The 23307-nt window shown below is 47.7% G+C and overlaps 1 protein-coding gene across 11 annotated transcripts in view; it reads left to right on the top strand.

Moving 5' to 3' along the window:
- The first annotated feature begins 9016 nt into the window (after positions 1-9016).
- Positions 9017-23307, top strand: part of RASGEF1B (RasGEF domain family member 1B) — a 220412-nt gene continuing 206121 nt past the window's right edge. For all 11 annotated transcript variants that reach the window (XR_015699942.1, XM_087737301.1, XM_087737308.1 and 8 more), the window contains exon 1: positions 9017-9298. The gene's annotated coding sequence lies outside the window, so the exon portion shown is untranslated. The remainder of the gene's footprint in view (positions 9299-23307) is intronic.

Here is a 23307-nt window from a genome sequence, read left to right as displayed (position 1 = left end):
ATCCCTGGACGTTCGCAGTTGCTGAGATGGGTTCTGTCTCTAACGAGGGGGCCAGGGAGAGAGACACTAATGATCTTTGGGAAGCTACAGAAAAAGAGAGCACCAGGGTTTGTGGGGCTGTGAATGGGCTTCCCTGGATACTTGAAGGGCAGCAAGAGCTTTTGGTCCTGGCACCTTTGGGGTGGGACGAATCCCTGGACGTTCGCAGTTGCTGAGATGGGCTCCGGCTGTATCGAGGGGGCCAGGCACAGAGGCACTATTGAACTTTGGGAGGCTCTAGAAAGAGAGAGCACCAGCGTTTGTGGGGCTGTGAATGGGCTTCCCTGGCTACTTGAAGGGCAGCAAGAGCTTTTGGTCCTGGCACCTTTGGGATGGGACGAATCCCTAGACGTTCGCAGTTGCTGAGATGGGCTCCGGCTGTCCTGTGAGGGCCACGGACAGAGGTACTATTGAACTTCGTGAGGGTCTAGAAAGACAGAGCACCAGCGTTTGTGGGGCTGTGAATGGGCTTCCCTGGCTACTTGAAGGGCAGCAAGAGCTTTTGGTCCTGGCACCTTTGCGGTGGGACGAATCCCTGGACGTTCGCAGTTGCTGAGATGGGCTCCGGCTGTAACGAGGGGGCCAGGGACAGAGGCACTATTGAACTTCGGGAAGCTCTAGAAAGACAGAGTACCAGCGTTTTCTTGGGTTGTGAATGGGCTTCCCTGGCTACTTGAAGGGCAGCAAGAACTTTTGGTCCTGGCACCTTTGCGGTGGGACGAATCCCTGGACGTTCGCAGTTGCTGAGATGGGCTCCGGCTGTAACGAGGGGTCAGGGACACAGGCACTATTGAACTTTGGGAGGCTCTAGAAAGACACAACACCAGCGTTTTTTTGGGTCTGTGAATGGGCTTCCCTGGCTACTTGAAGGGCAGCAAGAGCTTTTGGTCCTGGCATCGTTGGGGTGGGACGAATCCCTGGACGTTCGCAGTTGCTTAGATGGGCTCCGGCTGTAACGAGGGGGCCAGGGACAGAGACACTATTGAACTTTGGGAGGCTCTAGAAAGACAGAGCACCAGCGTTTGTGGGGGCTGTGAATGGACTTCCCTGGCTACTTGAAGGGCAGCAAGAGCTTTTGGTCCTGGCACCTTTGCGGTGGGACGAATCCCTGGACGTTCGCAGTTGCTGAGATGGGTTCTGTCTCTAACGAGGGGGCCAGGGAGAGAGACACTAATGATCTTTGGGAAGCTACAGAAAGAGAGAGCACCAGCGTTTGTGGGGGCTGTGAATGGACTTCCCTGGCTACTTGAAGGGCAGCAAGAGCTTTTGGTCCTGGCACCTTTGCGGTGGGACGAATCCCTGGACGTTCGCACTTGCTGAGATGGGCTCCGGCTGTAACGAGGAGGCCAGGGACAGAGACAATATTGAACTTTGGGAGGCTCTAGAAAGAGAGAGCGCCAGCATTTGTGGGACTGTGAATGGGCTTCCCTGGCTACTTGAAGGGCAGCAAGAGCTTTTGGTCCTGGCACCTTTGGGATGGGACGAATCCCTGCACGTTCGCAGTTGCTGAGATGGGCTCCGGCTGTCCTGTGAGGGCCACGGACAGAGGTACTATTGAACTTCGTGAGGGTCTAGAAAGACAGAGCACCAGCGTTTGTGGGGCTGTGAATGGGCTTCCCTGGCTACTTGAAGGGCAGCAAGAGCTTTTGGTCCTGGCACCTTTGCGGTGGGAGGAATCCCTGGACGTTCGCAGTTGCTGAGATGGGCTCCGGCTGTAACGAGGGGGCCAGGGAGAGAGAGACTATTGAACTTTGGGAGGCTCTAGAAAGACAGACCACCAGCGTTTTCTTGGGTTGTGAATGGGCTTCCCTGGCTACTTGAAGGGCAGCAAGAGCTTTTGGTCCTGGCACCTTTGGGGTGGGACGAATCCCTGGACGTTCGCACTTGCTGAGATGGGCTCCGGCTGTAAGGAGGGTTCAGGGAGAGAGACACTATGGAACTTTGGGAGGGTCTAGAAAGAGAGAGCACCAGCGTTTTTGGGGGCTGTGAATGGGCTTCCCTGGCTACTTGAAGGGCAGCAAGAACTTTTGGTCCTGGCACCTTTGGGGTGGGACGAATCCCTGGACGTTCGCAGTTGCTGAGATGGGCTCCGGCTGTCCTGAGAGGGCCAGGGACAGAGGCACTATTGAACTTTGGTAGGCTCTAGAAAGAGAGAGAACCAGCGTTTTTGGGGGCTGTGAATGGGCTTCCCTGGCTACTTGAAGGGCAGCAAGAGCTTTTGGTCCTGGCACCTTTGGGATGGGACGAATCCCTGGACGTTCGCAGTTGCTGAGATGGGCTCCGGCTGTAACGAGGGGCCAGGGAGAGAGACACTATTGAACTTTGGGAGGCTCTAGAAAGAGAGAGCACCAGCGTTTTCTTGGGTTGTGAAGGGGCTTCCCTGGCTACTTGAAGGGCAGCAAGAGCTTTTGGTCCTGGCACCTTTGCGGTGGGACGAATCCCTAGACGTTCGCAGTTGCTGAGATGGGCTCCGGCTGTAACGAGGGGGCCAGGGACAGAGGCACTATTGACCTTCGGGAAGCTCTAGAAAGAGATAGCACCAGCATTTTTGGGGCTGTGAAGGGGCTTCCCTGCATACTTGAACTGCAGCAAGAACTTTTGGTCCTGGCACTATTGCGGTGGGACGAATCCCTGGACGTTCGCAGTTGCTGAGATAGGCTCCGGCTGTAACGAGGGGGCCAGGGAGAGAGACACTACTGAACTTCGGGAGGCTCTAGAAAGACAGAGCACCAGTGGTTTTTTTGGGATGTGAGTGGGCTTCCTTGGCTACTTGAAGGGCAGCAAGAGCTTTTGGTCCTGGCACCTTTGCGGTGGGACGAATCCCTGGACGTTCACAGTTGCTGAGATGGGCTCTGGCTGTAACGAGGGGGACAGGGAGAGAGACACTATTGAACTCTGGGAGGCTCTAGAAAGAGAGAGCACCAGCGTTTGTGGGGCTGTGAATGGGCTTCCCTGGCTACTTGAAGGGCAGCAAGAGCTTTTGGTCCTGGCACCTTTGCGGTGGGACGAATCCCTGGACGTTCGCAGTTGCTGAGATGGGCTCCAGCTGTAACGAGGGGGCCAGGGACAGAGACACTATTGAACTTTGGGAGGCTCTAGAAAGAGAGAGCACCAGCGTTTGTGGGGCTGTGAATGGGCTTCCCTGGCTACTTGAAGGGCAGCAAGAGCTTTTGGTCCTGGCACCTTTGGGATGGGACGAATCCCTGGACGTTCGCAGTTGCTGAGATGGGCTCCGGCTGTAACGAGGAGGCCAGGAACAGAGGCACTATTGAACTTCGGGAGGCTCTAGGAAGAGAGAGCACCAGCGTTTTTGGGGCTGTGAATGGGCTTCCCTGGCTACTTGAAGGGCAGCAAGAGCTTTTGGTCCTGGCACCTTTGCGGTGGGACGAATCCCTGGACGTTCGCACTTGCTGAGATGGGCTCCGTCTGTAACGAGGGGCCAGGGAGAGAGACACTATTGAACTTTGGGAGGCTCTAGAAAGAGATAGCACCAGCGATTTTGGGGCTGTGAATGGGCTTCCCTGGCTACTTGAAGGGCAGCAAGAGCTTTCGGTCCTGGCACCTTTGCGGTGGGACGAATCCCTGGACGTTCGCACTTGCTGAGATGGGGTCCGGCTGTCCTTAGAGGGCCAGGGACAGAGGCACTATTGAACTTTGGGAGTGTCTAGGAAGAGAGAGCACCACCATTTGTGGGTCTGTGAATTGGCTTCCCTCTTTTTTTTTAGGGTAAGTAAGAGCTTTTGGTCCTGGCACCTTTGGTGCGGGAATAATCCCTGGACTTTCATAATTTCTGATCTGCGCTCTGGCTTAATTCAACGTGCCAGTGAATGAGACTGTAATGAACTTTAGGATTCGCTAGAAACAGAGCGTTTCAGGGTTTGTGAGGCCCTGAATGGTGTTCTCAGGGCACCTGAAGACCAGCAAGAGTTTTTGGTTGTGGTACTTACGTTGTGGGGGAGGGTAGCTCAAAAATTGCAAACGTGCAGTGATTTTTGCCACACCAACGGTGATAGGACTGAAAGCTTTTGCTGCTCCCTAGCTATCCTTGGTACCCCTTTCACAGCCCCACAAACATTCAGGCTCTGCGCCTACCTGGGCCCCTAAGGTTGCCTACAGTACCTCTCCCATCCCCTCATTAAGTCTAGAGCCCAGCTCAGATATTGGAAACATCCATCGTTTTCTCCCACAGGAAAGGTGAAAGGACAGATAGCTGTTGCTGCTCTTCAAATATCTTTTAAAACTCATTCACAGCCTTACAAAAATGGGGGGTCTGTGCTTTCTTTGCAGCAAAATGTTCCACAAAGTCTCTCTCACCAATCACATCATTAGTGTAAGAGCCCAGCTCGAAAATTGCAAACGTCCAGCAATTTGTCCCACACCAAAGGTGCCTGGATTGAAAGCTCTTGCTGGTCCTCAAGTATCCTGTGAACCCCATTCACCGCCCAAGAAACACGTGTGCTCTGTGCTTACCTAGGCTCCTAAAGCTCCATGCAGTTTCTCTCACCAATCCGTTTACTACAGCCAGTGCTGAGCTTGGAAATTGCAAACATCCAGCCATTTCTCCCACACCAGAGGTGCCAGTACTGAAAGCTGTTGCTGCACCTGAACTGTCCTTGGAATCCCATTTACAGATGCACAGACATAGGGGATCTGCGCTTTCCTAGACACCTGAAGTTCTTTACAGTCTGTCTCTCTGCCTACCAATTACAGCCAGAGCCCAGCTAGGAAACTGCAAACATCCAGCAATTTCTCCCACACCAGTGATGCCAGGAATCTGTTGGCGGTTCTTAACTATCCTTGAAACCCCATTCACAACCCCAAAATCACAGGGGCTCTGCGCTTTCCTAGACCCCTAAAGTTCCCTACGTTCCCTCTCTCTGCCCACCCATTACATCCGGAGCCCAGCTTGGAAATTGCAATGGTCCAGCGATTTCTCCCACACCAAATGTGACAGGACTGAAATCTGTTGCTGGTCCTCAAGTATCATGGGAACCCCATTCATAGCCTAACACAGAGGCTCTGCACTTACTTAGACCCCTAACGCTCCCTGCAGTCTGTCTCTCTGCCCATCCATTACAGACAGAGCCCAGCTGGGAAATTGCAAATGTCCAGCGATTTCTCCCACACCAAAGGTGCTAGGAATGAAAGGTGTTGATGGTCCTCACGTATCCTGGGAACCCCATTCACAGCCCCACAAGCACGGGGACTCTGCCCTTACCTAGACCTCTATAGTTCCCTACAGTCTGTCTCCCCGCCCCGCTCATTAGAGCTAGAGCTCATCTCAGAAATTGCAAATGTCCAGCGATTTCTCTGACAACAAATGTGACAGGACTGAAATGTGTTGCTCGTCCTCAAGTATCCATGGAACTCCATTCACAGCCCTACATACATGGGGGTTCTGCACTTACCTAAACCGCTAAGCCTCCGTACACTTTCTCTCCCTGCCCACCCTTTAGAGCCAGAGCCCAGCTCGGAAATTGCAAACATCCAGGGATTTCTCCCACACCAAAGGTTCCAGGACGGAAAGCTGTTGCTGGTCCTCAAGTATCCTTGGAACCCTATTCACAGCCCCACAAACACAGGGGTTCTGTGCTTACCTGGCCCCCTAAAGTTTCCTACCGTCTCTTTCAGTGGTCCCCTCATTACAGCCAGAGCCCAGCTCAGAAATTGCAAGTATCCAGCAATTTCTCCCACACCAAAGGTGACAGGAATGAAAGCTGTTTCTGTTCCTCAAGTATCCTTGGAATGCCATTCACAGCCCCACAAACATGGCAGGCGCTCTGCACTTGCCTAGCCTCCTAACGTTACCAACATTCTCTCTCTCTGTCCACCCATAACAGCCAGAGACCAGCTCGGGAAATCGCTAACGTCCACCGTTTTCTCCCACACCAAAGGTGCCAGGACTGAAAGCTGTTGCTGGTCCTCAAGTATCCCTCGATCCCCAGATCCCCATTTACAGCCCCACAAACACTGTGGTTTTGTGATTGCCTAGATCCCTAAAATTCCCCGCAGTCTCTCTCTCTGTGCCCACCCATTACAGCCAGAGCAGAGCTCAGAAATTGCAAATGTGCAATGATTTCTCCCACATCAGAGGTGCCAGGACTGAAAGAAGTTGCTGCTCCCCAAGTATCCTGGGAACCCCATTTACTGCCTCACAAACATGGAGGCTATGCGCTTTCTTAGCATCAAAATGTTACGAACACTCTCCGTGCCCCACTCATTACAGGGAGAGCCCAGCTCAGAAATTGCGAACATCCAGGTTTTTCTCCCACACCAAATGTCCCAGGACTGAAAGCTGTTGCTAGCCTTCACCTACCTTTGGTAGCTCTTTCACAGCCCCAGAAATACTGTGGCACTGCACTTTTCTAGCCACCTAATGGTCCCAACGCTCTCTCTCACAGCCCCAATCCTGCAGCCGTAGTCCTCCAGGGCATGGCCAGGCTGCACTGTCCCATTTTGCCACACCACCTCCATGGGAGGTGAGGGTTCCCCAGGCACTCCCTTTGCATGGAGGGCTGGGACGGTCCAGGCTCTTGAAGTGCTGGAACCCAGAGATTTGGCTGTGCGACATTCCCTGCTCTGTGAGCAGAACAGACACTCTCAGCAAATCGTTCACATGTGGCTGTCCCCATGTCTGCTTTACTCCTTGCCTGACCCACATTCCTCAGGACTGCAAAGTCCACCAGTGCATGGTCACTGAAGCCCAGGCTGCCTCCAATCTTGACATCTCTGATTAGCTCACTTGTGTTGGTGACCATCAGGTCCAGTAGCTCATCCCATCTGTTAGGGCTGTCTCTTACCTGTGTTAAGAAGTTATTTTCAGTGCTCTCCAGGAGTCTCCTGGTTTGCCTGCAGCTCACCGTGTTACTTTTCCAGCAGATGTCAGGGTCGTTGAAGTCCCACAGCAGGACGAGAGTCTGCGAGCGCAATGCCTCCTGTAGCTGGAGTAAGAAGGCATCATCAATAGGCTCCCCTTGATCGAGTGGCCGGTAGTAAACACCAACCACAAGATTCCCTTGGTCTCTAATTCTTACCCATAAGCTTTCAATGTGCTTGTGGCTGTTCTTCAGAGACAGCTCTTCACAATCTAGCCATTTCTTGACATAAAGGGCAACGCCTCTGCCCCTCCTTCCTCACCATTCCCTTCTGAACAGCCTGTAGCCATCTATAGCCGCACCCCAGTCATGGGATTCGTCCCACCAAGTTTCAGTAACGGTAACTAGGTTGTAGCTTTCTAGCAACACGGTGGCTTCCAGCTCCTCCTGTTGCATTCATTGGTGTAAAGGCACTTCAGCCAGGCTGTCGGCCATGTCACCTTCTTAGAAGAACACCCCTTAATTCCTTTGAGGTATTTCACTGGCGTTTGCCTGTTGGATCCTATTACCTCAGGAGCCCCTGCCTCATCTCTGTAAGACTCCAGTGTACCAGCACATAGAGCAACAGGCTGAGGACCCTCACTAGCACCCCGTCCCTCTAACCTTGGTGTGTCATCCCACAGCTTGTCACAGGCAAGCCTGATCTTATCGCCTTCCCCCTTCAGGTCCAGTTTAAAGCTCTGTCAATGAGCCCTGCTAGCTCATTAGCAAAGACCCTCTTCCTGCTTTGAGAAAGGTGAATCCCATCTGACACCAGCAAGCCTGGTGCCATGTAGATCATCCCATTATCAAAAACCCCAAAACTGTGGCCATAACACCAGCCACAGAGCCATGTATTAATAGACTGGGTCCATCTGTTTCTTCCAATGTCACTGCCCGCAACTGGAAGGATAGAGGAAAAAATAACCTGTGCTCCAGATTCCCTCACCAGCCATCCCAAGGCCCTGAAGTCTCTTTTGATCACCCTTGGACTACGCTTTGCAGCTTCATCACCACCCACATGGAAGAGCAGTAATGGGTGATAGTCCAAGGGCTGTACCAAGCTAGGAAGTTTCCTAGTGATATCCGTAACCCAGGTCCCAGGGAGGCAACAGACTTCCCTAAGAGGAGGGTCTGTCTGGCATATTGGACCCTCTGTTCCCTTTACAAGGGAGTCACCTACAACTATAACCCACCTTTTCTTCCTCGTGGAGGTTGTCCTGATACAGGGGGTAGGCCTTTCTGACCTTGGCAACACCTCTGGTGCAGATGGGACTGTCATCCACATCATCCAGTGGCTGGCCTTCCACATCCAGAGCCTCATACCTGTTGTACAGAGGCATCTGGGAAGGTGAGGTGGGCAATGAGGGAGTTTGCCTGCCACCCCAAGCGTGTACCTGCCTCCATTCACTCCTTTTCTTTAAGCTACTGCCTTCAGCCTGGCGGGGGTAGGATACAGGACCCCTTGATCTTGGGCTTTTTCTGGTGGCTGTTTCTGCCTCAGGGAGGGCAGAGCATGATTCCACCAGCCTCTCTCTTCCTCAGACTCCTTGATGCTTCTTAACCTTTATACTTCCTCCTGTAGCTCTGCCACCAGGCTGAGCAAATTGTCCACCTGGTCACAGCTCACACAGTTGTTCTCACGGCTGCCATCTTACCAGTGAAAGGCTCTGGCACACCCTGCAGCGTGAGGCCTGGATGGCTTCTTGTTTTCCTAGCAGCACTGTCTGGGTTGCCACATCCACTCTGGCAAGTGCAGAGGATGTGGCTTTCTGCCAGGCAAATATGATCGCTAAGCTCCTTCTGACAGGGTGATGGCCACCAACTGAACTCACCTCTTGAGCTGGGAGGGTGACGACACCCTTCCACGCCAGCTGCCGCGCCACGCTCCTGGTCGCTAGCGCTCCTGAGGCTGCTTTTGAGAGCTGCGGGGGTGGCCGCGGCCCTCTGCGCCAAGACCTGCCGCTCCGCTGCAGATCAGGCGGGCTCCGGAGCAGCTTCCTTGGCGACTGACCGCTCCGTGCCGTGACAGCGCGTTTGAACCTCCCGCCGTTGCCCTGGCAACGCCCAGGCCTCATCGGCGTCTCTCGCGAGAGCTACCTCCTGCCGCTGGGTGTCCGCGGTCCGGGCGCTTCTCTACCTGAGGAGACCCCCGCGTGCGCCGAGACCTGCCGCTCTGCTGCGGGCCAGGCCGGCTCCGGAGCAGCTCGCCTCGGTGGCGGGCTGCTAGTTTCAGTGATAGTCGGGTAGTAGCCCCAGACTCTTCCAAGGAAGCTGCCCGAGGTGTTTTTTCTCGTTTGGAGGAAACTCTCTCCTCCGGGAGCCGCCCGAGCCTCCTCCCAGGCATCTCTCGGAGTCTTTTGACCGCTGCTGTAGGGACCGGAGATCCCGGGTAGCACCCCAGGGTAAGACGGGGAGTGGAGCGGCGGCGAGATGTGGGGCCGGGGCTGGCAGGGGGGTGCAGCAGGGTGGGGCTCGGCTCGCTGGGCTCGGCTTAGCTCGGCTAGACGCGATCAGTACGACTTGCCTCGGCTCGGCTCGCCCCAAGTGGGGCGGTGAGGGCAGAGGCGAGGGCTGGGGGAGGCAGAGGAGGGGCGGGCAGAGGGGTCCGACCCGAGTGGGGACGCAGCTGCGGAGCGCTCCCCTCCTGTAGTGTCCTGGCCCTGGTGCCCCGGCCGTCCTGCGGCAGCCGCTCGGTGTCCCTCGGGTCCTCCTTGTCCTGGCAGGGTGCGCTGGTGGCCGGAAGGGCATCGGGAGAGCCCCAGGACCGGGCTGGGGCCGGCTCTGTCCTGGCGGCGACCCCACCTTTCGCGGGGCAGCCTGGCGGGGGGCACGGGAGGACCCCCTGAGGTTCCCTGAGGCAATCTTGTCTAGGTATATTGTTGTCCTTTCTAAGTGAAGGAAAAACGGAATTGTGATTCTTCCTGAAAACGTATACTAAAAAATGCAGCTGTAAAGCAATTAGCATCAGAGGGTCACCTAATTAAAATTAGGTATTTTAATAGGTCATTAATTACAGGTTCAATTCCTTATTCAGCTTCTCAAGGAAGCGGATATTGTTTTATTGATGGCCAGTCATAATGTTTTACTGAAAATTTTTACTGAAATTTTTAAAGGCGTAGTGATTTCTCCCACACCTTAAGTGCCAGGACTGAAAGCTGTTGCTGGTCCTCGCCTGCCCTTGGCAGCCCTTTCACAGCACCATAAACACTAGGGCTCTGTGCTTGTCACGTCTCACCCGGGGGAAGATGGAGAGTGACTAAGATTTGCAAATCCTCTTGGTGTGGATTAAGGTGAGCCAATGCTCAAGGTCCATACACAAACACCAACTTTAATGGAAAGCTTCTATAGAAACAAATATTTACTATGAATATTTAATGTCCACCAGCCCTCTCACGATTACATATACCCCAACTATGTGGCTTTATGGAAAATTGAGGTAGGCCATACAGTACTTAACTACAATTTAACAACTTAATGACCTTAGGGGGGAGGGGGGAAAGAAGAGAATCACCAGTCCTGGATCCAGCATTGGACCTGCCAATGGGTGCATTCAGTGGAGAGAGCAAGAGTCCCTATTTATAGATTTCAGTCTCTGGACCTCTGGAACCTTCTCTCATCCCAGTTCCAGGAGTGGTTGAGATACCAGTTGAATGAAGATGGGCGACCAGTCAAAACAAGAGAAGTGATACCCAGTCCCTCCCCCAGGCTGTACGTGTGGGGAGAAATAAGACACAGGGGATGGAGCCGAGGACTCCCACCCTCACCCTTACCCCCACTCCTGGTGCTGTCTGGTCCTGTAGTCCTAGCGACTACTGCTCTACATTGTCATTTTAGCAACCATTGAGCACCAAGGCTGTTCGAGACATCTCGTTGTTTTATACTAGCAGTTCTCTACAGCACTTGCCTAGTCTCCTAATTGTCCCAAACACTCTCTCTCACTCTTGCCAGAGCCCACCTCCAAAACTGAAATCGTCCAGCGATTTCACCCACACCTTACGTGCCAAGACCAAAAGCTGTTGCTTGTCCTCACCTTCCAAAGGCAGTGCTTTGAAAGCCCCACAAACACTGGGGCTCTGCACTTGACTAACCTCGTAACAGCCCCAACAGTCTCTCGCTCTCACCAGAGCCACGTATGGAAATTGAAAGTGTCCAGCATTTTCTCCCACATGGTTAGTGCTAGGACTGAAAGCTGTTTCTGGTCCTCACCTGCCCTTAGCAGCACTTTGAAAGCCCCACAAACACTGAGGCTCTGTGCTTACCTAGCCTCCTAACTGTCCCAACACTCCAGCCATTTCTCCAAGATGGAAAGATCCAGGACTGAAAGCTTTTGCTGGTTCTCACCTTCCAATGGAAGCACTTTGAAAGCCCAGGAACTCTGGGGTTCAAACTTGCCTAGCCTACTAACTGTCCCAGCTTTCTTGCCAGAGCTCAGCTCTGGAATTGCAAATGTCCAGCGATTTCTACTACAGCTTAAGTGCCACGACTGAAAGCTATTGCTGGTCCTTACCTGCCCTTAGCAGTGCTTTGAAAGCCCCACAAACATTGGGGCTCAAATTCACCTAGCCTAACCATCCCAACACTCTCACCAGAGCCCAACTCTGAAATTGAAAATGTCCAGCAATTTCTCCCACACCTCATGTGCCAGGACTGAAAGCTCTTTCTGCTCCTCACCCGCCCTTGGTAGTGCTTTGAAACCCCTACAAACACTGGGGTTCTGGGCTTGCCTAGCCTCATAACAGTCCCAATGCTCTCTCACCAGAACCCAGCTCTAAAATTGAACTGTTAGGTGGGAGCATCAAATCTAACACTTGTGTTAATGCCCATCTTGGAGAATACTTGTCAGTGTATATTTCACATAGAAAAAAATAGACTACAGCACTATTCCTCCTCTTAACTTGCAATCTTTAACTGTATGAACATCCTTACTGTTTCATTGCATGTCCATACAGTGTCTCTGCTGTTACCTTCACTTCCCTCTTTGTGGCATGCTTACACTAACAACATGCCAACTTAAAAGGTATGGGATAAGAAATGCCAAAGTTGCACTAAAAGGACACAGCCATCACAAACTCACAGAAGATACTGCAGTTCACCACGTGCTACCTTGCTGTAAAAAAAGACTAGCATTTGACAAGAGGTAAGAGACATTATATTTACTGTAAACAATTAATATCTTTGAAGTATCTACCAACAACCCAACTCCAAACTAACAGACATCTAAAATCTTACAGTATTTAGCCTTTAAGTTATTTCAGCCTAACTACTACAGGATACACTGAACTATCTAGTGTCATTGTATCCTTGTTGGGTGTAATGAAGTTATACTCACACTGATAGATTTATTTTTTGGGGGGGAGTTTCACTACTTTTGTAGTTACAAGTGAATTCCAGACTCAGGTTTTTTTTTTTTTTATATTTAGCCCACTCATACTGATGGCATTTGAAAGCTTGCTCTCTCTCAAGTTCACATCCCTTCAGTACCAGCATCCCAAAATAAAGTGTTTCAGGAGCCTATAAAAAACAACATTAACACTTCCAAATGACTGCTTGAACATGTACATTATATACAATGTACATTATATTTCGTAGATCTCAGCTGCATCTTGAGTTGTATTACTGTTGTCCAAAAAGCAGATTCTTTGCCTGGTGTGCAACAGGCCAATAATTACACACTCAGGAGAGACATTGATTATTTTTTTCAGGTTTGTGCAAGCCTGGGTGCTCTGCGATTTCCCACAAATCAAGCACACAAGATTTCTACCAACAGCCCTTCTTATACAGTACAAACGTAACATACATAATCCATTACATAGCCTTTTTGCTACCTGATTCGTATATGTTAATACACATTCCTAATTTGGCAACAAGGTAAGTACATCTTTACAGAGCATGCTCAGAGAGTAGGGGTCCCCTTAACCAGAGGAGTGTCCCACAGTAGGGGGTGTGATTTTTAGTTTTATAACGAGCATAGTTCATAAAAAGGACAAGTATGTTGTCCACTGTTTCCATAGTGTCCTTGGCTGGTTTACATCAAAGAATCCAAAATCAATTATTACTGACATTTCAAAGGACATCCTGGTTATATTTAAACTTTTAATATATGAACACCATCCATTGGACTACGCTTCTACAATCTAACTGTCTATCTGTTAAGTACATCCTGTTTCCTAATAATTAATTTCCAGTTAACCCTCAACATTACTACAGTGTCCTTTTCTAGACATTCAGAGACAAATGATGACACTCTAGTAGTAAAAAACCAGCACTTGTCTTGAGAACTTAGTTCTAGAAAGTATCCATTAGACATTAAGTGCTACCATAAAGTTATCTGATCCAAGCCTGCAATTTCTTCAGAAATTCACATTCTCTACTAGGTTTAGCTATGACTGAATAGATCAAAATGCACATTAATACAAGTTTTGTGAAAGACTATGCCTTTATTAATTTTTAATTAAGACAATTGATCCATCCTGCCCACACCCCTTTAGTGTCATATTGTCAAAGATGATTTTGCAATTAGTTATTCACAGAAGCTTATTTTAATCAAGAATAAAACTTATATTAAGACCTCCCTTCAGACATGACAGCTATTATTATTATTTCATACAAACGCCATTATAAAATAGATTTTGTTATAGAGAATATAGGTGGGATATAACCAGTTACACTAAAAAGCCACTAAAAATCAAATTTTTCATTAAGTCTTTTGAACACACACGTTTGGATTATTTTAGTCTAATTTAATTTCAAAGTTTTAACTAAAATTAATTTAATTAATTTAACTAAAATTCCTATACTTATTCCTATATTTACTACAAGAAAGAATGCCCACAGTAGCTTTAGGAACTAACATTTCAGTAGCTGTTTATTACTGTTCACCAGATAATTACTAGTTGAAATGACAATATAAGCCCTACTAGAGTACATTTTACTATATTTAATTATGCATTTGAAAGAAAACAAGAAAATTAAGGATACCACCAACACCAACCCACCCCCCAAAAACCCCCAAAGCTTGAAAGCAAGAATGATCAAAATGCACATAGAATCAAGTTTTTTTTCTTCAATGTAGCTGCAGCCCTATAATACAAAAACAGCAAAATATCAAGTTTGATAGAAGTAAAAAATTCCTACCGTAACTTTGGCTGTAACAAAACGCATACATTAAAAAACATATAAAAACAAAATAAACTTTTTCGACTGGATCCATATTGTATGCCAAAATAAGGCAAATAAAAAAAGAAAAAAACCAACCATCCCCACACCTAACAACTAACTAACTTCCTCTCTTCCCCCTCCCCTAAATAAATAAATAAATAAATAAATAAATAAAAGCCCACAGCCCGAGCCAATGGACAGTGGGAGTGTGGGTGGATGCCCTAGGTGAGGTTGCTCAGGGCAATTAAGGCCTATTGCTGCAAAAATCGCTTAAAAAGACACACATGCAGATATCATCCAAAGCTAAAGATTTTGTTTGGCGTATATATCTTTAAGAAGCTCATGTCACCTAGCCTCAAGGGACTTTAATACTATAGTTTGCTTGAACAGCAACAGCAGTTAGTGTTTAACTGAAAATCTTCTCTAAGTTTCTAAAAAGCTGTGGCTGCCCAGACATCCAGCATGAACATGCAGGAATCCTTCCCCTGCAGTTGCTAGATATGTTGGCATCTACGGGTTGATGCCTTTGTATTTAAGAGACCTCACATATTTTTCTTTGCTGCTAGTTTATCCAGGCCTTTTTGGAACCTATGAAAACCTTTCACATCCAGGAAGAAATTCAGAGCTTATTTATGCGTAACGTTAAGAAGCATCTCATACCTTACCAGCATCACTTAGGGTTTTTTTGGTCTGTATAACCCTGAAAAAAGGAAGCAAGTCTGTTTATTATCTGTTTTATTGTATTAATGTAGATGAAAAATTATATTTCTTTTTTATTATTGTATACAAACGTGTATTTATATAAAATAAAGATGTTATTATTCCCTGTTTATTTTTTTTCTGCAGATCTTTACTGCAGTTCCTTAGAAAACACAACATCTAACTGTGTAATGGACATCAGAGGCTTTATCTTGCAGCTGTTACCTGTCTTGTCAAGGCCCTGAGCACGCTAATAGGCATTAACTGCTGTAACCCACCTCACCTCACACCTCCTCTGTCCACTAGCCTGAGGGCTGTATTTAAACCTAGGCCTTGGCTTTTATTTTTCCCTAGAAATATGTTGGGGGTATAGTTGCTTTCAGTTTTGGTCTTTGTTCTTGTTGTGTTTGTGATTTGCTATTTCATATCTTTTGTTTCTAATCCTATTTCCTGGTGGTAAACTTGTATTCCGTGTAAGTTTATGATATAGTTTAATTTCTACTTTTGCTTTATTCTTAGGTCTATGTTATAGTTCTATCTTTAGTTTGTTTTTTTGTTAAACTTAATCAAACCTGATGTCCAGACCTTGCACTTTAATTATTATCTTATTACTTCCTTAGATTTATAAGTGAACTTGTTATTAGTGCTTTGTTGTGCCTGAGTTGTGCTGACACTGCATGACTGTGGGTTGGTAAGCATTTTACTGCATTTTTCAGTTATTCTTGTCTTATCCTGGTTTGTGGGAGTATTTCTGCTTTAGTTACTGTGTTGTTACCACAAACCAGTCCAAAAAAATTTCTAACACCAATTTGGCATTTAGAAAGTAGGCATTCTTTATTGCAGCACTGGATGCACAGGGGACATCTCCACCTAATATGCATACTGTCATACAAAACTACAGCATATTTATCAGGTTACATGATTAGTATAAACCCGCCTAAATTTACACCTATTGGTTAGTGATTAACATTGCATACACTATTGGTTTACTGTATTTAAATTAGCCTCACTTGCTATGTAAATTAGTACCCATGCTCCCTTTTGGGGGGGGAGGGGGGCAAGTATTTTCAGTCCTGAATTGAGTCGGTGGTTGCAATCTCCCCTTGCCGCATTTACCTTTCTGCAGTTTTATCAAACTTCATGCTTCTCTGGCCGCTGTCCAGACTTTGGTCCCAAGGTGTTCCCTTTTATCAGTCTGTTAGCTCTTCTTCAAGGCTAGAGCTGTTAGTTTTCCACAGTTCCTTATACAAACACTTTCATATCTTTTAGCTCCCTCCCAAATTCCTTTCCCAAGGCACAAGTGGTTAGTAGTTTTGCTAATCGGAAAATTACTGTTTCTGCTTAGCTTTAGAAGCTATTTACAACAGCATGTAGGTTTGCATGGTACATTCTGCGTATGCGTGTACCATGTGGGTGCACGCAGTGCCTGTGAGCACTCTACATCTATGTACGTAATAACCTAGCTAGGGTATCAGTGTAACATATGTGCAGAGCTGTGAGTGGGGCTTGCAAAAGCAGGAGACCTCTTAATCTCAATTTAGATCTTGCACTTTATTTTCTATTAAGTCTTTCAGTTGTTAGTTTTTTGTTTTCTTGAATTGAGTACTTAGCTGCCCTTACAGAAAAGAGACAGTAAATAGGAGAACTTATAGCAATGTACCTATAGCTTATAACACTCTGTGAATCCTCTTATCTTTCTTCTTAGGGCTATGTCCTTTTAAACTTCTATGGTATAATTGTTATGGACTTACATATGCTAGCCGCCATAACAGGGTCCAATCCTAGAATCCCACTGACAATGTGAAGTCCAAATGAAGGTTTCTAATTAGCCTTTTATTAGTTCTTAGGTTACAGCTTGAGCTGGGTGCCTCTAGAGAGGGACCCCTACCCCCAATTCATGCCTCTGAATTAGACCCATACTACCCCTCACCCAATCCCCTAGTCCAATCACAGTGGTCTCTTGATTTCTTATTGGTTTTCATTGTTGCTGGGCTGGCCACCTTCTGAAGTTACTTCCTTCTCTTAGAATTGCCTCCTTGGTCCTTATCTTCCTCATTCAGCTTGTATCTGATGTATTCAGCTAGGTCTTTGTTAGCAGCATTAGTTTTATCAAAAAGAGTTTACTCTTGGTCAGCTTTTGCAGCCTAAGGCTTCAGCTACTTTAGCTGCTAATGCTAAGCCACTAATACTAAATGAGACTATTCAAAGAGAAGAATAGTTACTCAGATTTCTTCTAGAACAATAATACTGTTTTGATGGATTTGTTGTACTTAAAGTGACCTGATGTGTTAACTTATGTAACTGTTTACACATGTGGTACATAAGACTGAATGACTTAATAAACTGATCTCTGAGGAATTAATCTATTTTCTTTTTTTAAGATTCATAATTGATGCATGGCTAGAAAGGCTCATCAAATTCAGCATCTCAATTACTAAGAGATTGTTGCTCTGGTGGAGTTTTGTTAAAGGTCTAGGAAACACTTATCTAAACATGTGGGTCCTGTTTAAACTGGTAATATAAACTATTTCTGTTAGGAAGATGCTGTCTCTGTGTATACCTGAGAAGATGGCAAGAAACCCTTTGTCTGTTTTAAATACATTACTTCATACTTGCTGAATTATCGCATACTAGATTGTACCTTTTGAACACTGAGGGGATACACCAGCCATATTCTCTTTCTGTGCTGTCTTCTCGTGCTCACAGAGCAGCTTGTCTCTTACTTGATACACTTTGTTAATATAGAATGCTATCATCACTTCAAATAAGGCAATCTGGACTCACTTGAAATATGTCACGTCAGAGACCACAAAGCTCTGTAGCTTCTGATTCCCTTCAGGGTTTTTCTGCATGTTGTAAAAATAGTGCTAAAAGGGTACTTCTATATGGGATTTGCTTAGAAAAGATACAAGAGCCCAAAATGAAACATAGAAGATGCATGTGTCACTTGAAAGAAAACTTTTTCTTTCATCCAGACCAAAATACTCTTTTGTTGCTTCCAAGTAGGTTTTCCCCATAGATGAAGAACAGCACTAGTAGTCAGCTATGGGGTATTCTCTGCAGGGTTCACAATCTTTGAACATGAGCCAACAGTGTGCCCTGGCAGCCAAGAGGGCCAACTGTATCCTGGGGTGCATCAAGCACTGTATTGCTAGCCAGTCAAGGGAGGTGATTATCCCACTCTACCCTGCACTGTTGCAGCCTCATGTTGACTCCTGTGTGCAGTTTTGGGCACCACAGTACAAAAAGGATACGAAGCTACTAGAGAGTGTCCAGAGGAGAGTCACAAAGATGGTGAAGGGTTTAGAGGGGAAGCCGTAGGAGGAGCGGCTGAAGTCATTTGGTCTGTTCAGCCCAGAGAAGAGGAGACTGAGGAGAGACCTTATTGCGGTACACAGCTTCCTCACAAGAGAAGGAGCAAGGGCAGGCACTGATCTCTTCTCCCTGAAGACCAATGATGGGACCCGAAGGAACGGCCGGAAGATATGCCAGGGGAGGTTTAGGTTGGACATTAGGAAAAGGTTCTTTACCCAGAGGGTGGTGGAACACTGGAACAAGCTCCCCTGGGAGGTAGTCATGGCACCAAGCCTGACAATATTTAAGAAGTATTTGGACAAGATCCTCAGACATATGGTATGAATTTTGGGGTTCTATGCAGGGACAGGAGTTGGACTCGATGATCCTTGTGAGTCCCTTCCAACTCAAGACATTCTATGATCTTTAATATAACCATATAGGAAGAGATACTTGGTCTGTTTATAGCTTTTTGGAATAAGGTTGGACTTAATGCCCAGGGCTACTGTTATGCAGTTCACACAACTCCACTGTATGACAAATGAAACCAATTACTCTTGAGTCACCACGAGTGGGAGAAGGTCTTGAGCAAGAACTCTGTTGCTGTCACATTAACAAGTGTTAGGTGTCATGGAGGTACACTAAAACTAACCCAAATAAAGAACAAGCTCAAACAACTTTATTACACAAAACAACCAAAGCCACACAGCAGAAACCAATGAGAAACAGGGATAAACCACAATCAATCAATGCTCCGATAACATTTAACACGTAACAGGTCCAATGCATCAGTCAGGCTATTGTTACTACACAGCAATACACACGAAAATGATGATCCAAAGTGCACACACACATTCACTCACAAGGGGAGAAACTCTCTCCATCTCATGGGTACCCAGAAGATGCAATCGCTCACCTGGGGAGGGGGTGAGGGCTCACTCAAGGACATCCAGAAGAAACCACTCACCAAAAGGAGGTGAGGGCACTCAATCCCAGGCAGTTTCCTCAGGCAGCACCCGAACCCAAGGGGAGAGGCTTCAAATGCAGACATGCTGCTCTGAGAAGACCGCTTCAAGGGGATCTCCGGCATGATACAAAAATTCACCGATGCTTCTCCTCACAGTCCGAATTCTCCCCAAGGGAGAAACGGAGTATTCAGAGAGTCCCTGAAATGAAACTCAATAGCAACGAAGTTACTATTAAGCAGGTATCCTTTATTGCAGTGCTGGGCAGCACTGGGGATTCTCCACCATAAGTGCTCCACCAATTTGGTAGACTTTCAGAGATTATATACTATAAAGTCCTACATATTCAGAGGATTTCCGAGAATTCATTTACATAAACATGAGATTTCCTGGATCTTATTAACATATGCAAATGTCCAATCCGCATGTGCAGTCGCCTTCCATTGTGGTCTTCAAGTGGTCTTTGGGGGTCTTCAGATGAAGGCTCATAGTCGTCTTCACTGTGTTCACTGATTGACCTTTGCTGCTGCGCAAACTCAGTCCTAGGATCACATCAACGGTGACTTTCAAGGCTGTTGTCATTCTTTTGTGACTTCCTATCTTCCATGTATTTGTTCTCCCAAGGCCCAGTTGTCTGAGATGGGATTATCCCGGAGCCCCCTTATCTTACAACCATTCTAATGCCTCTCTAAATCGCAAAGGCCTTTCTTTTGTTTAGTTAAGTGACTGAGATATTTAAAATATCTTCCTTGCCCCTAGGCTTTAATTCTTTCTGGAGGCATTTTGATGCAGTGGCTTTGTCTGTCTTGGCTTTAACCCTTTCAGGCAGCGCCCCATTTATACCCGGGGTCGGACCTGAGCTGTGGCCATCAGTGCTCGTGATCCAGAAGCTTCTCCGCGCCAAGGCGCCTCATTGGCTGCGGGCCCCGCCTGGCGGCCGAGAGGCCCCGCCCCTCCTGCTCCCCCCGCCGCGGGGTGCGCGTGACTGGGGGCACGGCAGGGCACAAAAGGCACCAAAATGAGGGGGAAAAAGCCGGTGATCGCCCTGTCAAAAGCCCCGATATTCATGGCGGGGGGAGGGGCGGGGCAGAGTGTACCTGTCATACAATTCACCCCGTGACCATAGTCATGATCTGACCGTTTCTTTGGAGTGGTGGTACAATCACCTCTTGCCTCCAAAGTTAAAAGGGGGCACAGTGTTGGTGAGTTTAACACCCACTGTGGATCATCGTTCTTTAACCAGCCAACAGTTAATCCACAATAAACTATCAACCATATAACAATATCGAACATCACAGCAACAATTAACAACAGGAACGGGCGAACACGAGCACCATCCTGCGGTTGTATTGCGACATCTAACATACAGATAGGGTGGGGGGGGCGGGGGCGGGGAATGTCAATTGCATGGGTCGGTTTCAGGTGCATGTCAGTGTCACCGGTGGGATTTAGAGGAACATCAGTTTCAGGGGCAGGTTTTAAGCGAGTGTAGTTCACGGTGGACACGGATTTTGTTATGGTGCTCTTAACGCAGCTTATAATAATGCAAGTTACAACAATCACAATTATGATCATTATCAAAGATTGAAGGAGGTTAGTTAGCCACCCCAACAAGGAAAACCCAAATGCATTAAAAACTTTCCCCAACCAATTAGTCCCTAGCGCAGCAGCGATTTCTCTTGTGTCCCTAGCTATTTTCTTCAACTTATTCATCTGTTCTTGTAGTGGCGCTGAAACATTTGGGATGTGGATGCAACTGTCGTCTACTGATAAATTGAACTTCCTGCGTACACCTTTTTCCTTCAACAGGATTAAGTCTAACACGGCTTGGTTTTGAATAGTCATCTTGCTGTTTTCTTGTAATTGAAGATTTAAGAAGCCTATGCTGTCATGCGTAGAGTTTATTAGCACCTCTAGCTGTAGGCTCAGCTCTTGAATAGAGAATCTTTTTCGTACTGGAGTGATCCCCATTCCAAAGATTGACTCCAACCACCACCGAGTCATCATTGGAACATTTTTCCACACCTTCCATAAATCCCTTGGCACACGATCCCACCATTACTTGGTATGAGCCCTTCCCAGATAGGACAGAGGGAAAGCAGGGCCAACATGCAGGCCAGTTTTGGGATAGTCGGGTATAGCTGGGAATATAGGCAGCCATCAGAGCATGCCCACACTAAGTTAGGAAGTGCAGAGAGAAAAGATGTTTGGCACAAACCTGGAGTAGTGGTGAGGGGGCGACAATAGTCTCTTTTATGGCAATTTAGGACAGAGGGACATGAACAGCTGATATTGCTGCATAAGCAGCCTTGTACCAAGGCTTCTTGGGCTGGTGGATATAGCCACAACAGGGGCATCTTATCTATATCCTGACACCCAATTTCCGTTTGGCAGTCCCAGAGTGGAGATTTCCTTGTCGGGCATGCCTTATCTTTTCCCTCGTACCAACTAGGTGCATAGGTGTACCTGGCCTATGTGCAATTGAGCGGGCAGTCAAATGAGTTGTTATTACATGCTCTAGGGCATTCGTTATTGTCTCTATCAGGATGTCTGATACACCAAGAAGCATTCAGTGCCTTGGTATACACTAGTGAGTGATCGTCAACATCCCATAGAGAGCTGTGTTTAGTGGTTCCCCATGGAACTTTGGGACAGGGTGTAGTGCCGTTGATGCTCCACCCTGTGACTTTATGGGTTGGCTGGAGAATGTAATTGCATTTGGCATTTCATACTGAACTAGCATTTATTGTGCCCAGTGACGAGCTATAAACAATATGGGTACAGCCTACGCCCCCTGGGCTTTCCTAGAACTTCCAGCTATAATTGTTATATTGACCCCATGTTAATTCAAGGGGTAGTGATATGTTGACATCCTGTACAAAAATGGCTAAGGGGTCTTCCGCTGACCTGGGGGTGGATAAACAGACTGTTACCGATGTTAGGTTCATCATCCGCGCAAATCCCACCATCATCTTTGCCACCATGTTGCCATCCAGGTCCAAGTCATTCACATTAGTTGTTGTCACCACCAATAGGAGCAACAGAATGGTCCATCCCTCCATTCTCCTGTAAAAGAGTACAAAAAAAATGGCCTTGGTCCCTTGGGACTGGGCTTTCGGGTTAGAAGTCTGGTACTATCCACCGAGCACTGATACGGTGGGTCTTTCTGTTTTCACCTAGGGCCTCCCAAGCATACAGACCTCTAGGTTTTGCTAGGGTCATGGGCATGATGCCAATGGAAGGTAGTTTCACCAGGACAGGCTGGCATCCGTGTGTCCTTAGTGGAAACTGGTCCTTCCTATCATCTTTCATTGCCCGTTGGTGGCTTCTCAGGGCAGAATGCTGATTTTGGGGCTTCCATAACTCCCCCAGTGGTTACTGACAATAAGGACTGCTTGCCTGGGGATAATATGGCGTATGGAACATTCACTTTATACCTTCCCCTCTAGCCCAATCTCAAACCACTGCAGCCATAAAGTATGATCTGTTATCACTTTGAATGCTCTCAGGGGTGGGTAAAACACTGAACCACTCATGCAACACTCACACCATTTGGTCCCCAGTGGCAGTGTCGACAGCTATAGCCACTGACAGCCCCAGAACCACTTCTACTCGTACCAGGATGAACTTCTTTGCACAAGACGGTTTTAATGGCCTGATATAGTCAACCTTCCAAGCGCTTCAAAGGGCTTTGCCCTGTCTTATGTGCTGGGCCAGGTCTTGGATCAGGTGGTTGGCTTTAAGCCTTATTCAGCATTGTGGGCAGGCCATGAGGACTGCTGCACAGGCCACCCTCAAGACCAGCACTCATAATACAGATCTGCCTTCCCAGAGTGACATCGCTTTATGTGTAGCCACTCGGCTAGCTGTTCCCACTCTTCCCATATGCCATCAACCACTCTGATTTGAGCTAACTGGTCAGCCTGTTGGTTCCACTTAGCAGCTGGAGTTCTACCTTTTGCATGCCCTTTCACCCAACCCGCTCTCAAGGGCCATGACCTGCCTATTTCCAATAGCCTTTGCCAATCACCAGCCCTCCAGACTCTAGTGCAACCCACTTCCCGCTGGTTGGATTCCCATTGACATATCCACTTGGTGGCACCCTTGTAAGTTGCAAAATAATCAGTGTAAATTCTGGAGGCACCCGCATCCACGGCAAATAAAGAGAGCATGAAACTCCCCTACCTGAGCACTACCTTCCCCCTCCTCTGTCATTGTTATTCTGGTTGCAATTTCCACTGCTGCTGCCTTATACTGCCACTTTGCCCCACTTGATGGGCTGATGCATCAGTGAA

Source organism: Nipponia nippon, unplaced genomic scaffold (genome assembly GCF_047370975.1).
Source record: "Nipponia nippon isolate SJK-2023a ecotype South Korea unplaced genomic scaffold, ASM4737097v1 scaffold_6, whole genome shotgun sequence".
NCBI classification, from domain to species: domain Eukaryota; kingdom Metazoa; phylum Chordata; class Aves; order Pelecaniformes; family Threskiornithidae; genus Nipponia; species Nipponia nippon.
The sequence above is the reverse complement of the archived record's forward strand: the minus strand, read 5'-3'. Positions and strand labels throughout refer to the sequence as shown.